General features: G+C 39.8%; 1 pseudogene; it reads right to left on the reverse strand.

Annotated features, from left to right (window-relative positions):
* Positions 1 to 14,279: 14,279 nt before the first annotated feature.
* On the reverse strand, positions 14,280 to 15,245 carry LOC149284189 (protein kinase C delta type pseudogene; annotated as a pseudogene).
* Positions 15,246 to 18,213: the final 2,968 nt, after the last annotated feature.

Raw genomic sequence — 18,213 nt, forward strand, 5'->3', positions numbered from 1 at the left:
TCAATACAAGGATGAGGAGGTAAGTTATGTGTCCCTCCTAAATATTTATAAGACCAGAGCAAAACTAAAGATATAGCTACATTTAAGCATAAATAACCCTTGAAGGCATACATATAATTACAAGTAAATAAAAACAGAAGGTGCCAGTACATGACCTCATATGATGAGAAATAAGAAAATCCTGGGGATCAGCTGGTCCCCCATCCTTAGAATGGCCCTTATCTGTCTGGCAATTCTGCAGAATCTTTATCAGTGCTACATGATGTACCTTTTCATGATTGGCAGCAATAAGATAACGCCAGATACCAGCATAATACTTCCTGCGATAGACACCATGATGATCTCAAAGGTCCTGTTTGTATAATCTGCTAGAGAAAGGGCATAAAAATTAGTAATTTTTCTCTTCCCGTACTGCCTCTCAAGAGTAAGAGGCAAACATGACTTTTTACAAAGAAAGGGAATATCGAAGCCCCTGCACTCCTGGGTTAAAAATCACACAGCAAGCCAACCATAGTCAGAAACCATTTGGCTGAAAGTCCATTATTTTACACATTTATAAAAAGTTTTATTGTATAAGTGAATAAGTGCACCTTTTAACTTTTCTCAGAACACCTGAGCTCATGAACATTAATGAAACATACCCCTCCTTGAGTAGAGGTGACTTAATTCAGAAGTGTTGTATTTGAGTGTCAAGCTAGTTCCCAGCTGCCTATATAACTTATTATTAAATTTAATCAATCCTTGGTTAAGCCTCTACTACTTCATCTGGAAGGCTGTGCCATGTATCAACCACCCTTTCAGTAAAACTACTGTTGCATTATGTTTTGGTACTAGCTTTCTAGAATGTTGCCCAGATTGTGATGTTTCTCTCTTAGGCATTTAATATTTCAGCCCACAAAGAGAAAATTAATTAAATAAATTAAATGAATACATTGAATCCTCCCATCACACTATTTGCACCTTTTGAAACAACAAATTAAACCCCTTATAATGGTTAATAATGATATAAGCGACTTACTATAAAGATGCTGTAATACTTAAGATATACAACCCTTCTTTCATCACAGTGACAACTAATGTGTTTTTTTACGCATTGGAATTATATTGACCTTCAAGTGTTCTTCGATATAGGCCGTGCATATAGACAATAAAGTCACGCAAACGAGAACACCTAAATAATATCACTAATGATTCCAGTAATGATTCCAGTAAGTTAACACTTTCAGGCTTGTAATTCAGGTAACTTAAAATATTTCTCTTGAATTTATTGAATGCATTCACAGAAGCCCCAGAGGATGAACACAGAATATGACCTAAACTGTTGCTTTTTACAAATTGTGATACATGATAAATTATGATATTGTTTTAATTAATTATGCACAATTTAATTATGCCATTAAAATGTATTTTATATACCTTATTAATCAGTATGTAGCTAGTATATGATGATGTATTTATTAATCACAATGTATATAGTAATGATTATTTATAACAATCCTTGAACACTGTGTTAGTGTATATTAATTATTGATTACAATAGTAGTCATAATCTATATTTCCATATTCTTTCATAATTAACATATAGTAATAGATAAATGCAACACAAGTATGGGGACCATCCCTTACCTCCTCCTACTGCACAAGATCATCAAGAGTGCGATTGTGCAGCTTTAACCCATTCAATGCTGTATTTTCAATGACACAATTGAAAATTAAAGGAAATTAATAATATATATATAAATACAAAATGCATTAACATAAAACTGAGTTAGAAGTCATGGTAAATGTAATCAATACGCTGTAAGTATATATGAAAATAATATAAAAACACATTAGTTGTCACTGTGATGAAAGAAGGGTTGTATATCTTCAGTATTAGAGCATCTTTATAGTAAGTCGCTTATATTATTATTAACCAGTATAAGGGGTTTAATTTGTTGTTTCAAATGGTGCAACTAGTCTGATGGGAGGATTCAATTTATACATTTTTTGGCCCCTTATATATTTTCTGATTGTTTCCAGTGATTATATTGTAATGCTCTTATTTGTATCGTTTCTTTCCTTAGGAAGGAAAAAGGACCTTTGATCTTCGCCCCAATACCATTTATCGTGGCTATCTTCATTTATAATTCAAACTATCAATTATTGATATTACTAAGCTCTCAATTTTTTTGAAAACTTTACATAGAAACAAGTAAAACAATCAAACTTTTCCTCCTGGAAACCCAGACATAGCACAGACTATGTTCTGCATCATTTTCCAGAAAGCTTACGTTAGTTTTTTTTGTTTTTGAATCTTCAGTTGTATTAGTGTATATCCAATAAAACTGTGCCTCAGAGTAATATATTGCATTGTAAATGTGGATCTTACAATTTTAAATCTTGTAGGGCTGTCTCTTATCTTGGTTTGAAAAAACTATAGAACCCTACGTCCATAAGGTATCATCGTTGGGCTTCTGTGCAAAATCAGTGATCAATAACCTGCAATATATAGTATTTCTATATCCTTTTCAAATTTAGAATTAATTTATTTTGTTATCATTATCTAAGAGAAACTATAACCCCCTACATACAAGGATATCCTGTATAAATACTGTGCAATTAAAATAAAGAATAGGAATCGGTATATAATGATGCCTTTTCCATTATCCAAGTTGATTATTTATTTTTATGAAACATTCAATGCTATATCCATTATGTTTATATTTCAGTGATTGAGTACAACTAATAGTTGTATTTTGTTGTTTTCACGTGAAATCCTATCATTATATCATTATTTATTTTATATTCATTCAGTAATATGCATATAGTAATGGATTAATCCAATAGAATAATGAATTTTATTGTGATACGTTTGTCACCAATATAGCCATGTATTTCTATATGGATTAAATCATGTAATCTCATGGTAAACTGAAATCTCGAACTTTATGAATAAAGTGTTAAATTTACTTACATTTTGCAACACTAAAATAAATTTGGCAAATGAAAAGATTTATTAAGAAGCCAAAAAAGTGAGTAATTGCAATTGTCTCCTACATAAATAAGTGTTTTCCTTTTAAATTATACTGTATATCAGCAATAGTAGCTTATACATTGCACAGTAAGCTTTATCTTAATTGTTTCATTTGTTTCTAGTAAAGTCCGGGTGACTATTTATCTATTTATGAGTTTATGATTGGAACTGTATACAATATACACAGTAATGCATCATGTCTGCTTTAAATGATTACTCATTTATTTAATCTCATGTATTTTGATATGCAAATAAGATAATGAACAATCAGATATTGTACACTTTTTACTTATTTTTCTTAAGTGATAAAACAGCTTTTTGATTGATAACAATTGATATTTGTTGATAACAATTTGACATTAATCCACAGAAATTTAAAACCAAACTTATTTCTCGTGGTTTTTGTTCCTTATGGCTTAATTGTGGTAATAGATGTTACAGATTTGTGATGAATGATATTGTTGTAATTTATATATATATATATTGTTTGAAATCAAATCATTAGTGATGATCACTGATTAGTATGAATTACTTGAATGCAATAATTAGTTAATTGTATCGGCTGTTTGCAACTTCTGAGTAAGTGCCGTTTAAGGCAATTATGTTTATGTATTGCCCCTTTATTGCACATTAAGTATTTTTTTTACTGATCGTTTGAGTGTAAAGCCTATCTGTCAGTGGGAAGTGTATTATACATAATGTGTAAGTTATGCAGCATTAACCCCATAGGCAGCTTCAGGGATGAAATCCAGAATTTCTTAAACCCCCATAAGAGTGTGGAGAGCAGCCCTGACCTCCTCCTACTGCACAATCATTACCTGAGAGTGACGCTGCAGCGGTAAACCCCCCCAATGATGCAATTGCAAATACATGATCAGTGCAATGAAGAGTTCTTCGGGGAGTTTACCTGTATTATCAATCTCATTAAAGACGGTAGTTAAATCTCTTTATACAATCTCTCAGCAACTCATAGAATAGGTCTTTAAATCCACCGGGACCTGGGGTTTTATTACATTTTAACTTATCAATGCATCTAGGGTATTCCGCTTCTAATATTGGGACGTTTAAAACTTGGAGTTGTTTATCAGTTACTTTAGGTTGTATCCATGGTGTGCCATGAGATTGTACGTTTGTTCAAATTTTCTAACAGCTAGACTAATTTTATCAGTGGTCATAGTTATTTTATCATTATAATTTTAGAGATGAACCTTTTTTTTGAGTTATCCTTTTTTAAGTTGATATGTCATTAATTTATCAGCCTTATTCCCTTTCTTGTACCCATTCCATAATTGTATTAATTTTAATTATTAAATGTTAGCTTATCAGTTTTTAGTAATTTTGTTAGATAATTCTGCACCTGGGGTTTCTTTATTTTGTTTGTTTAATCTATATAGATATAGAGGGAGATCTGGGAGATCAGATGTTTTTCTTCCCTCTATTGATAACGAGTTTTATAAAATCACTTTTAAAAATGCATCAAGTTACGCCGACACCTCATTATATGGATCTGCTTAGAAATATAAGCCTTGGATTCACCTAATTCATTAAAATCTGGTGGGTTTAAAAAACAAAATAGCTAATATTTAGTATATAACCAGTATCAGTGGAATTTTGCCATGATATTTTGAACTAATTGACAGCGGTGGTTGCATGCTGAACAAATTCCATTCAGCCCACCCCAGATGTTGGGTTTGGACTCCGAGAAGATGTTTGGCATGGTGACATGGTCTAATTTCAGTATTTTGGCCAACTTTTTTTTAGACAAAATAATAATTCGCTATTATTATCCCTGCATTAGTATCACCATAAATAGCAGGGATTGCCCCTTATAATACTGGAATATATAGACTATATTGCTTTTCTCACGGCTTGATGCTATATTCATATATTTAGTAAAACAGTATGAATCATTTATTCAAAACTATAGCATACAAAAAAGGTTTTTGTATATGCTTACTAAATTAAATTGACAATATACCATCATAATCTAACACACACGTCGGGCATATATATATATATACGGCACACATTATAAGGTGTAAATTGCAGCTCAGAAACGGTTATTTCTTTATTTGTTTACATTTATTATGCTGAGTTTGTAACTGGAAATGGCAACAAAGAAACCCCAAAACGATACACAAACATATAGTTCTGTAAAACAGGCAACACAGTATATGTCGCCAGCGGCTTCCTGACACTTGCTATCCAGCAAAGCTATGCCGTGTTTAGGATTTTTCGCACAGGTTATGTTGTGTTTATGGCACATAAATTCAGATGCATCTCCAGATTACTACCTCATATCCTTCTCAACAACCAGAAGACAGAGTGGACCTCTGTACAGCCGAACATTCATGCAGATGTCTGCTGAGAAGTTTTAATTACATTTTATTATAATATATATATATATATATTCATCATGTCCTGATGAAAGTCAGTAATGACTGAAACGTCGACTTGACTTTGAATAAAATGAAATTGTCTATTTAAAGACCTGGAGTGCTGACCATCTTTTTGAAAGTGTTTTACATGGAAACTGCTGGTTACTAGCACCGGGCTTGGAATATTTGGAATGGTGTGCAATGGACTCTGTGAGTAAATGGATATATATATATATATATATATGTTTTTTTTTTAAATTAGTCAACATTCTGGTGCCTAAAAACTCACCTCTGGGAGCAGATTTTTAAAAATTACATTACGCAAATGATTTTAACCTGTAAATAAAAGGGGTGTTTTACTAAAGTGAGGGCTCCAGCTCAGGGCTCAGCAGGCAGCTCCCTATCTTCCCTGCTTTAGACAGAGGCTGTCACCTTGCCAGCGAGACAGCCTTAAATGTTGTAAATGTTTATATTTTCAATAGCCATTAACAGGGAAGGCTCTTTAGCAGAGGGGCTGGTGTTGGAATTACAGATAAAATGATTAAGGACAGGTGAAAATCTGTAATTTAACTTTATTCATAAAAACAGGAATCCAACCATTCTAACAGCAAAATGTATTATGTTGCTTAATCTACTTTTGATAAAAGCATTAAAGTAGTATAATGCTACCCACGTTTTTAGCTTGGTAGATCATGGGGTTTATTTGTTAAAGAAGGATTTTCACTTTGTGATCTTGCTCTCCGGTATGAAGGGCCAACGCCAGCAAGCTTTTCCTGTAGGAAGGAAGGACTAAGCAATTTTCTTGAATAAATCCACAATTAATATACTCTTTAATTAGATAAGCGCAGACATGCTTCATTATAAGTTGACATGAATTCCAGAAACATAGCAATGGAAACGACAGAGATGATAAAATATAAAAAAAAAAAATATGGTCCAAAGAGCCTTAAAGTTATTTATTTAAAGAAATATATATATTTATTTTATTTATGTGGAATGCGATATATTAATATATACAAAGATCTCTTCATCCATCTACAGTAAATAAATCATTTTCCAAGTCTCTAAAGTCAGTGGCCATTCTTTCACTTTATACATGTCGAGGTACAAGAAGAGCGAACTGCAGAGCCGGACCTTCACAAACTGTGTTAATCTGTCTCTTTATTAGGAATAACTTCTTGTTCTTGGGTAACATTTCCAGATTCCATTACTGTCCAGCTGCACAAGAAAAAAAAATATAGAAACATTTTCGGAAATTAAGAAATTAGGGTAAGCTTACAAATGGGTCGTCTAGATATACAGTTAGCCCTTCACGTCTCTTTATTTAAAAAAATGCATTGAAAATGAAGTTCTAAACACTCGAGATCCGCAGATACATTTTTGCATTAACATCTAAGTGTGAAAATGCAGGTGAAAGCGTATTTATATAAAACGATAAATACGAGTTATAGATATAATATTTGAGCATTTCTTTTAAATCTAAAAGCCCCCCCTCACCATACTTCCCCTTGGTGAGCGCAGGAGCTTGGTCTTGCCCTTAGCAGACTGATGACATTTTAATCAGCCTAACATTCCCTCGCTGCATTATGCTCTACCGTTTCTGCTGAAAGACTGTTCACTTACCTACCACCCTCTCAGGCAGAGCATGTATTCTGCACCAGCAGCGAATGTAAACCTAGTCACAAAAGGCTATTAGCGGTGATTCACGGGGAGGGTAATCAGACCCCCGAACTCAAAACAACAGAAAAAAACGTTTAACAACACAGAACGCGTACGGCAGAGCAACACAGAATCTGACGGCTCAGAGTCTGCCCAACGTCCCTTTATATGGTTTTGTTGATGGAATATCATATGTGCTTATATCATATAACCATATAGTGTCAGCGTTGGTGTGTATGTGTGTATACGTATAGTGCTGGAGTCAGTCTGTGTGTGTCTATACTGTAGTATCAGTGTGTAAATGGATAGTGCCAGAGTCAGTATGTCTACTGTATTATAGTGCCATATCCAGTGTGTATGTGTCCATAGTGTTAGAGCGTGTGTTTTTATATATGGATAGTGTTAGCCAGTGTGTGTGTGTGTGTTATTGCATAGTTTGTGCATGTGTTTAAGAATTTACCATAAGCATATATGGTGTGTATGTCACAGTATGGCATTAGCACGAGTGTCTATATCAGCATATAGTGTGTGTATTAGTGTATGGTTTTAGCATGGTGTATGGCTTTACATGCGTGTAGAATGTGTGTTACTGCATGTTGTTACGAGTGTGCAAGTGTAAGAATAATGGTTAAACTTACAAGCTTGAATCTTTATGGAATAAAATACTCTTTGTACAGAGTGGTGCAGCACTGAAGAAAGGTGTGTTTTACCTTGTATTAATATCCTTTAACTGCAGACCACGGGGTAATAAATGAAAATAAAAAATGATTGGGAAGGAAAAGTTGGCCCCTAAATTTTTTGGATAAAAAACAGCCAATAATAAATGAAAAGCTATAAATAAATAATGTTTTACACGTTTCAGGCCATCAGGTGCTTAATTATAGTGGATACTAAATATTGTTATTAATATTATTTTGAGGAGTAGAGCTGTATATGGAGTTCCTTTACATTGGCAATCAAAAGGGGAACATTAACGAAAGCTGAGCCACATGCCTATTTTATATTTACCTAATACGCCATCAAATAAAAACATTCTTTAATGATTTAAGTGTTTAAAATCAGGGATCAACACAACTGAGTGGTATATGTGCTGCAATAGTTCTTGTAACATTTAAAATTTAGAGATGAAGATGCAGGAATCAGGAATATTGTTTTACTGAATAAATATATTTCACATTTGGGCTTCTGGTTTCTTTGTGCAAAAAAAGATGTTATCGACGTGTTACGTGTAACGAGTAATGTATAGCGAAATTATTTCAGGAGCCAAAAATAAATGCATCCATTGATATTAAAAAGAATAAAAAGCATATAAAGGCAGCCTGCGGATACAGAATGTTAGCCAAGGTCATCTGGTTCGCGGGGTGCGAACAACGGAACAACGTGACCAAGTGAACGGGAAACTGCAGACGGTATAATGAATGCTGTAAAGAATAATATTTCAGGGAATATCACAGTTAACGTGAATAATGTCCCCTAACGCTGGGTGGAAAACTCCAAAAAGACAATGACAGGTATAAGAAAGTTTCCCTATCAGTCATTTAATAACGTGGGGTTCCGCGGGCCCATAAGGGACGGACTAATACCCCCAAGCACTGGGCAGGACTGATGGATGCCATTGAATAATACCCCCGGCCCGCAAACCTCTAACAGTTTCAAAAACATTTTATATAAAAGGTAGATCTAAAGAGCCGATGCATGGAATTTGGGAAGAGATGGATCTAAAGATTCCCATCACACACCCTGCGGTGGGTTATATATGAAGATTATTTGGGTGCAAAGGTTGAAAAGTCCTATCACCATAGCAACGGATGAAACTTTCCTGTTTAGGGCCATGGCTGATGCCCCTCATGTTAGTGGTACAGGAGATTTTTAATGCAATAAACCTAAAGAAAAGAATCAAAATCTACTTCCATAAAGTGTGATTAACGCCCACCATACACGCAGTGCACACAGTCATTGTGCCCCCATAAACCCACCCGTTGCAGGCTGAACCCACACATTTCCCCTGCTGGCGTCATATGGCCCCCAAAATAAACTCCAAGTCTGGCTGCATCTCACAGGAGAGTCACAGCGAGGTCTCCGCAAGAGACAGATCTGACCGGAGGTGACGGCATTACAAAGAGTCTCTGCAGAACCTGTATGTCTCACCTGTCACCCCAACACTCTCACTGCCCGCCCCCTCCCTGTCACCCCAACCCTCTCACTGCCCGCCCCCTCCCTGTCACCCCAACACTCTCACTGCCCGCCCCCTCTCTATGTCACCCCAACACTCTCACTGCCCGCCCCCTCTCTCTGTCACCCCAACACTCTCACTGCCCTCCCTCTCCGTGTCACCCCAACACTTTCACTTCTCGCCCTCTCCCTATCACCCCAACACTATCACTGCCCGCACTCGCCCTATCACCTGAACGGTCTCTCTCCCTGTCCCCTCCGGTCACTTGTATCATATCAAATGCTTTCTGTGCCGTCTCCTTCCGTTTCCTCCACTCACCAGTGTTGGGGAATCTCCTGTCGCATCCTCTCAGCTGCCATCACTGCGGGTCGCTGCAGATCGCTGGGTCACCGAGACCACGTGACTCCGCCTGCGCTGTGACTCCCTCCATCGGGGGGGCGGAGTCTGCGAAACTGACGCTAAGATAGCTGAGCCGACAGGGCGTTCCGTGAAAAATTCATGTGTATAGGTAGGCGTAGTTTATCAGGCAACGGGCGGTATCTTAGTATGTAGGCGTGTCTCTGTGGTATCCCTTTGCTCAGAGCCGGTAAGGCAGACGATTTACGATAGACGTGCGCTGATCGCGGAACCTCCGCAAACAGTGTGACAGTTTAACAATATCCGTTATGTCTCTAGTTTTCAGAACAAAAACCCGGTAATAAACACACAAACACACATTACAATCTTTAATAAAGTTTTAACTATTTATCTGCCTCATGGGAGATTGTTTTTTTTTGCTTTCCAGCAGGCTGATCAGCAACTCTCATGTCTTATGATGTCATAGTACTCACTGACATTTCTGTTCAATGCTATCTCCATGTTTAATACTATATCCATGTTTAATGCTATGTCCATGCGTAATGGTATGTCCACGTGTAATGCCATGTCCATATGTGTCAGGAGACAGCTGTAGTAGATATACACAACGGAGTCCGGTATGCAAGACACAGGAACCAGAGCAAGGCATTTAGAAGACAAGGCCCAAAAAGCCAGGATCTAGCCAAAGTCGGTACACGGTAGGGTCACTGAGAAAGAGGAGTCCAAGGAATCGCCGGGTCTGGTGCACAGGAATCAAGGAAGGTGAGCAGAGTCCAAGGAATCGCCAGAATCGACAGAAAAAACTTTTTATATTGATTTAATCCTTACGAATTTTGAGTTCATTTTCTCCCGAGTAAGCCAGTTTCTACTGGCTAAATGCGTAGAGAAATTAAGAAGAAGGTGATTTTACCGTGTTCAGGACTTTTTCTGACTTACACAGGCGCATATGCATAACAATTTGGTTATGCCATCATGGCTGTAAGTGTATTCTAACCTTTTTAACAACATTTGTACGAGGATACTGCACCATCTTCGTTTACGTCTGTTTTGTAGATTTTATATGAAGATATTAAAGAAACGTGTTTTTTGAAATTTGAAGACTTCCAGCGTTTGTGAGTGCATTTTCATTGATATCACCACTGAGATGGTGCACAGGAATCAAGGTAGGTGAGCATTTACCACAAACCCGGTAATAAACACACAACAGCCGGGAATTCATAAAACTATTTATTACACATAAACATACATTACAATCTTTAATAATGTTTTAACTATTTATGTGCCTCGTGGGAGATTATTTCATGGGTATCCAGTAGGCTGATCTCCAGCAACTCTCATCATCCTCATCCAGGTTTTGACCTGATGATGTCTCCATAAATATCGGAGCGGCGGACGGAGAACTACCTGCTGCCACCCAGTGATGTATTTACCTTCAGGCCGAAGTGGGGTAGTAGTTACCGCTTCCCGGCCTTTTGGCTAAGATTAAGTGAGTACGTGTGAGAGGGAAAGCTGGTTCGTCTGGCCTTAGAGGGCTGGTTTAGCATGAAGCCCCAAGGTTGCAATTTGTCCCGATTCTTTGGTCCTCGACGGAGCACTGCGCACGATGGTGGTGTGTGCGGTTAAGCGCACTAGCCTAAGGGCTGGGGCTTCCTTGGGGAGCACTTTTATATTTAGCTTTTTTTTGCACAATTGCAGGTTTTTTTTGCACAGAGAGCGTGTGTTTAGGAAGATCCACTCCTCCTGCAGGCCTTATGGCCGGGAAGGGAGGAAGGGGCCGCGTATCCCTTATTGGGTCCGACCCCCAAAGAACACTAAGAGGGGGGCCTGAAGTTCACCCCGGCCTTAAAGGCACATTGGCACTTTTTTGTTTTTTCACTGCGGAGTCACTGACCCCTGGGCTTCAATAAAAAAAAACAAAAAAAGAAATGTTGCCTGCCGCCCCATCCCCTGGTTACTTTAGGGGGTTCAGGGTATGCCATATCCCCGCGCCCCACTTTTAAAGGATGCAAGCAAACTGTGGAGGCCTGCGCCTAGGCCAGAACCCGTCGCTGGGCCCCTCTCTGCTTTGTATTATATACAGGGACCGGCTCCCTGGTATATGTACAGGAATTGCTGGCAATCTATAGTATTAACTATTCCTCATCTCCATATTGTCCTTAAAATTTGGGTTTAACACAAATACAAAGTACAGTTAAAAAAGAAACCGGTTATATCCGGCAGCAGCATGATCTTCCCCCTGGAAATGAGAGCTGGAACAGCAATGTCTTGTGATGTCATAGTTCTGACACACAGACGCTCCTGCACACAGACACGGCGAGAGCCCAACATATGCACAGCTCTCTGTAACACACATACACTATTCATCTTCCAGAGAAAACATATATGTAGCTCTCTCTAATACATGTATTACTGATCTTTAGGCAAAAACACGCACCGCCTCAAACACGGAGACATACAGAGGAAGAGCGTAGCGGATGCCGAAAACCCTAAACAACTGAAAACAGCATCATAGAGGCATTAGTTTTATCAGGCTGCCATACAAAGTGAGTACATTTTTAATACTAGCGATATCCAGCTATATATGGGGCCATCTGTCACGTCTCTAGTTGGTATTTTTGGGTAATGAGAGCATGGACCAACCTGCTAGCATTCTAATATTTTATATCACGCTTTTCTACCCAATAAAATACATTTAGAGAATGCTGTTTGTAATAGTTTTAATCAGGGTTTAGGAACGTGGGATCATCTGAATAAGATATGTCAATTTTGAGAGAATATTGTCTTTAATAGAATTTACTATTCCTCACCAGTTAATCTCCAGCGTTTTCCACTCTATTAGATTTTTATTTGTTTGTTGGAGTTGTGGTAGGAAGTTATCTTCCAGCACTTATTTAAGATATGTATTCCTAGGTGTTTACTGTCATCTTTAGCCCGGGTGAAAACAAAGTTTGTTTATCAAGTTGCATTTCACATGGTTTGGGATGTTTTTCTAAATGGAGCTTGTATTCTGAATATATGGCGTATTCATCTATAGCTTTCACTATTTCTCCAGATTTCCCTTGGCGATTAGTATATCATCGGCATAAAGGCTCCCCGTGTGCAGTAGTGAAGCATTTAATGCTAGGGTTTTCTCTATTCGAGATGGCCAAGGGTCCCAATGAGAGAATATATAAGAGCGGTGATGAGGAGAAACCTGATCCCGTTACTCTAGCAGTAGGGATAGTATATAAAGCCTTGATAGCGTCTATCATTCTAGCATTAAATCCAAAGGTTTCTAGAGATTTTAAGAGGAGATCCCATCTGAATCCGTCAAAGGCTAAAGTCGAATGTGTCTATTACTCTTCTTCTATTATTCACTGAAACCTACTTGGTCTGAATGAATCAACGACTGAATTATAATTTTCATTCCATCTGCTAATACTGCTGTATAAATCTTGATATTTAGTATCTGTTCATTAGTTACTTTTGATCTTTTATCTTTAAAATATTCCTCGGTGAAGTATTGATAGGAGATTGTACAGAGTTTGCTAAAATTTTCAAAAACGTAGGCCGATTTTATCAGGGTTCATAACTTTTTTATCAGTATCTATAATTTTAGTGATTAACCTATTTCTTTTTTTACGTTAATTTGTGATTAATTTATTGACCTTATTCCCTTTATAGCAACACTTGCTTTTAGAAAATGTCACAGTTTTGTTAACTCTGTGTATTAAATGAGCATTGCCAGATTTTAACAGTTTTGTTAGATAAGTCCGCAGTTAGGTTTGCTTTATTTTGTTTATTTAATCTATACAGTAATATATAGAGATCTAGAGGATCAGGTGTTATTTACATTGTACAGCGCTATGGAGTATGGTGGCGATGTATAAATAATAATAAAATAAATTTTACAGCGGAGTATGATAGCGCTATATAAATCAATAATAATAACACACATTGTACAGCGCTGCGGAATATGATGGCGCTATATAAATAATAACACACTGCACAACGCTGCTGAATATTGTGGCACTATATAAATCAATAATAATAATAACACACATTGTAAAACGCTGCGGAATATGGTGGCGCTATATAAATGATAATATTAACAGACATTGTAAAGCACTGCGGAATATGGTGGCTCTATATAAGTAGTAATAATGTGTAAATAAATGGTAATTATAGCGACAGGTCTCTAGAGGTCACTTATCTTCTCCATCTAATAATTGATAATCCAGCTCATAGGATGTGGCTGTGTTGCTGGAAATGAAAAGGTTACTGTGGGCATTTATTTATTTGTGGGGTATTTTCTGACTCGGACATGGGGGGTAATAATATTTATTCTGGCCTCGGAATTCGTTGTTTTGGGGCAGATTTTGTGTTGGCCTTTTTTGGGGGCGTTCTGGAGTGTCGGAGCCGGTCAGCTGGCCGAAGTATCGCCCGGATTGTGTTAATTGCGAGGTGCAGAAAGTACATGTTTGAAATTTAGTTTTATTTGTTATATTCCGTGTTTCAGAGTATATGAAAGGTGTCACGGTGTATGATGTCACAAAGGCAGGGACTGTATTGTGAGGTCACACCCACTTACAGCCATCCAGAGTTCTATAGAATTGAAGATACAAAAACCAAAAGTGTGTTTTGTTTCCTTCATTTATTGGGATTGTCTTTGGAAACAAGAGTTTGGGAGTCACTTGGCCGGGGCACTGTCCATCCTTCAATTCATCCAGTCTGGGGTTACAAAGGTAAAGCCAGACAGGTCCTTTTTACTGGATGAAGAGGAAATGTCCTCCGGGGTCCGCAGAATTGATGGAATATTGCAGAGCTTCTTCTGGTGGAGATCTGATCTTACTTCCAGCCGGTACGGGGGAGTTGCACGTCGGCTCTCTATGTCGTCCCACTTGATGCTTTGAAAGAACGAATGCCGCCTGATGTCTCCTTTCACCCCGAGGCGACGCTGAGGGTCCTTCTTCAGGAGATGCTTTAAGATGTCCAGACCTTTCTTGCTCAGCTTTTTGGTATAGCGGGGGTTGCCATGCACGATATGAAGGAAATGTGTCCTCCTGCAATCGCCGGCAAAGAAAGGGTAATCTCCGTTCAGCATGCGGAAGAGCATCACCCCGAAGGACCACCAGTCCACGGCAACGCCATATGCTTGCTTGAGATGTACTTCTGGGGCCATGTAGGCAAATGTGCCGCAAATTCCTGTGGTCTGTGCGGTCCCGAAAATATTTTCTACAACACACCCAAAATCGCCGAGCTTTACATGGGCCTCTCCATCAAGCAAGACGTTACTCGGCTTCAAGTCGCGATGTATTATTCCCCGAGAGTGGAGGAACTGGATGCCGCACACCATTTCTGCTGCATAAAAGGCAGCGGCGGTCTCGGTGAAGGAGCCCAACCTCCGCAGATATGACTCGAGGCTCCCTCCAGCCATATACTCCATGAGAAGGACTGCGCATCTCTGTGTTTGGAAGGCTGCGTATCCATGGCACAGGAATGGGCTGTTCCGAGCCACCTCCAGAATCCTCCTCTCTCTTATTATGTATTCAGTCTTCATGGCTTTCTTTTTGATGACCTTAACCGCTACCGGGGAGTCCCTGGTAGGGACAGAAGCCAAAACAACCATTCCAAAGGCTCCTTGTCCCAGCACAGAATGGAAGGTGAAGCCGGAGACTGTCATGGGGAGAAGGCTCCTAAATCTTTTAGCAGGAACAATACTCTCCTCCTTACTCCTGCATCTTTTGATGGGAAACTTTCCCTTCACCAGCATGCGTTGCTTCAGGTGTTCACGTCCTTGTTGCCCCCCCTGCTGCCCCAGATCTTTGATGCCATCATCTCTGTCATTAGCAGTTACTCTCCTCCTCTTCCTTTCTTTGTATCTTTCTTCCTCTGAACTGCTACTCTCTCTCTTTCTTTTGAGTATGACTCTACTGGCCAAGTGCTCCGTGCTTTCGTCTCTCCTCCTTGTCCGCCTTACAGCGTTTGTGAAAGCTGATCTTACTCTTTTGCAGAATGTTCTCAGTTTTCTGGGGCAGCATCTCTTTAAACTCCACCGAAGTCCAGAAAGAAGGCAGCAATCCTGCACAGCACTAGATTTGCTTTTCTTCTCCATAACCGTTTGAAATCGTTGGTAGCAACACTTTAAGTTCGCTATGGAATAGCACCTTGAAGTGTCGAGCGCCCAACTGCACTAAAGGGAAAGAGGAGCGGCTTGCAGCTTTATAGGCACATACCGATGATGTCACAGACACCGATGATGTCGCAGAGACCTATGATGTCACAGACACCGATGATGTCACAATTCTGGTTTCTGGTTTGCCAACAGTGACCACGAATGACTATGAATTCCGTTTCATGGGCAGATTTCAATGTATTATTAGTTTTCATTTATTATTTTCTGTATTTCACTAGAAGCACAAACACTGCTTAGGTTTGGTAACAGCTGATATCCCTTGTTTATTAAAACTGTTATTAATTCAGACTAATTAATCACAAAAGAAGAAAACTGACAATATGGAGAAAAAACAATCCTAAATCTCATAAAAAACTGATCATGAAATATGAAAATGTTGTTCCTAAAATCCATTATATAATAAGACACAATGTACAGCGCTGCGGAATATGATGGCGCTATAAAAATCAACAATAATAACAACACATTGTACAGTGCGGCGGTATATGATGGTGCTATATAAATCAATAATAACAACACACATTGTACATCACTGTGGAGTATGATGGCGCTATAAAAATAATGATAATACACATTGCACAGTGCTGCAGAATAGGATGGCGATATATAAATAATAATAACACACATTGTACAGTGCTGTGGAATATGATGGCGCTATATAAATAAGAGTCGGCGGGTCTGGCACACAGGAATGAAAGTAGGTAAGCAGAGTCCAAAGAGTTGGCGGGTCTGGCGCACAGAAATCAAGGTAGTTGAGCAGAGTCCAAAGAGTTGGCGGGTCTGGCGCACAGGAATCAAGGTAGGTGAGCAGAGTCCAAAGACTTGGCGGGTCTGGCGCACAGGAATCAAGGTAGGTGAGCAGAGTCCAAGGAGTCGTTGCATAGGAATCAAGGTAGGTGAGCAGAGTCCAAGTGTCTGGCGCACAGGAATCAAGGTAAGTGAGCAGAGTCCAAGGAGTCGGCGCACAGGAATCAAGGTAGGTGAGCAGAGTCCATGGAGTCGGCGGGTCTGGTGCACAGGGATCAAGGTAGGTGAGCAGAGTCCAAGGAGTCGGCGGGTATGGTGCACGGGAATCAAGGTAGGTGAGCAGAGTCCAAGGAGTCGACGCACAGGAATCAAGGTAAGTGAGCAGAGTCCAAGGAGTCAGCGCACAGGAATCAAGGAAGGTAAGCAGAGTCCAAGGAGTCGGCGGGTCTGGTGCACAGACCCCAAGCAGTCGACGCACAGGAATCAAGGTAAGTGAGCAGAGTCCAAGGAGTCAGCGCACAGGAATCAAGGTAGGTGAGCAGAGTCCAAGGAGTCGACGCACAGGAATCAAGGTAAGTGAGCAGAGTCTAAGGAGTCGACGCAAAGGAATCAAGGTAAGTGAGCAGAGTCTAAGGAGTCGACGCACAGGAATCTAGGTAAGTGAGCAGAGTCCAAGGAGTCAGCGCACAGGAATCAAGGTAAGTGAGCAGAGTACAAGGATTCAGTGCACAGGAATCAAGGTAAGTGAGCAGAGTCCAAGGAGTCGGTGCACAGGAATCAAGGTAGGTGAGCAGAGTCCAAAGAGTCGGTGGGTATGGCGCACAGGAATCAACGTAGGTGAGCAGAGTCCAGGGAGTCGACGCACAGGAATCAAGGTAAGTGAGCAGAGTCCAAGGAGTCAACGCACAGGAATCAAGGTAGATGAACAGAGTCCAAGGAGTCAGCCCACAGCAATCAAGGTAAGTGAGCAGAGTCCAAGGAGTCAGCGCACAAGAATCAAGGTAGGTGAGCAGAGTCGGCGGGTCTGGTGCACAGGAATCAAGGTAGGTGAGCAGAGTCCAAGGAGTTGACGCACAGGAATCAAGGTAGGTGAGCAGAGTCCAAGGAGTCAACGCACAGGAATCAAGTTAAGTGAGCAGAGTCCAAGGAGTCGGTGGGTCTGGTGCACAGACCCCAAGCAGTCGACGCACAGGAATCAAGGTAGGTGAGCAGAGTCCAAGGAGTCAACGCACAGGAATCAAGTTAAGTGAGCAGAGTCCAAGGAGTCAGCGCTGGTGAGTAGAGTCCAAAGAGTCGACGCAGAGGAATCAAGGTAAGTGAGCAGAGTCCAAGGAGTCAGCGCACAGGAATCAAGGTAAGTGTGCAGAGTACAAGGATTCAGCGCACAGGAATCAAGGTAGGTGAGCACAGTCCAAGGAGTCGACGCACAGGAATCAAGTTAAGTGAGCAGAGTCTAAGGAGTCGACGCACAGGAATCAAGTTAAGTGAGCAGAGTCCAAGGAGTCAGCGCAGGTGAGTAGAGTCCAAAGAGTTGACGCAGAGGAATCAAGGTAAGTGAGCAGAGTCCAAGGAGTCAGCGCACAGGAATCAAGGTAAGTGAGCAGAGTACAAGGATTCAGCGCACAGGAATCAAGGTAGGTGAGCACAGTCCAAGGAGTCGGTGCACAGGAATCAAGGTAGGTGATCAGAGTCCAAGGAGTCAGCCCAC

The sequence above is a fragment of the Sceloporus occidentalis genome, unplaced genomic scaffold (assembly GCF_023333645.1).
Source record: "Sceloporus occidentalis isolate IW3139 unplaced genomic scaffold, rSceOcc1.0.p SCAF_97, whole genome shotgun sequence".
NCBI lineage: Eukaryota > Metazoa > Chordata > Lepidosauria > Squamata > Phrynosomatidae > Sceloporus > Sceloporus occidentalis.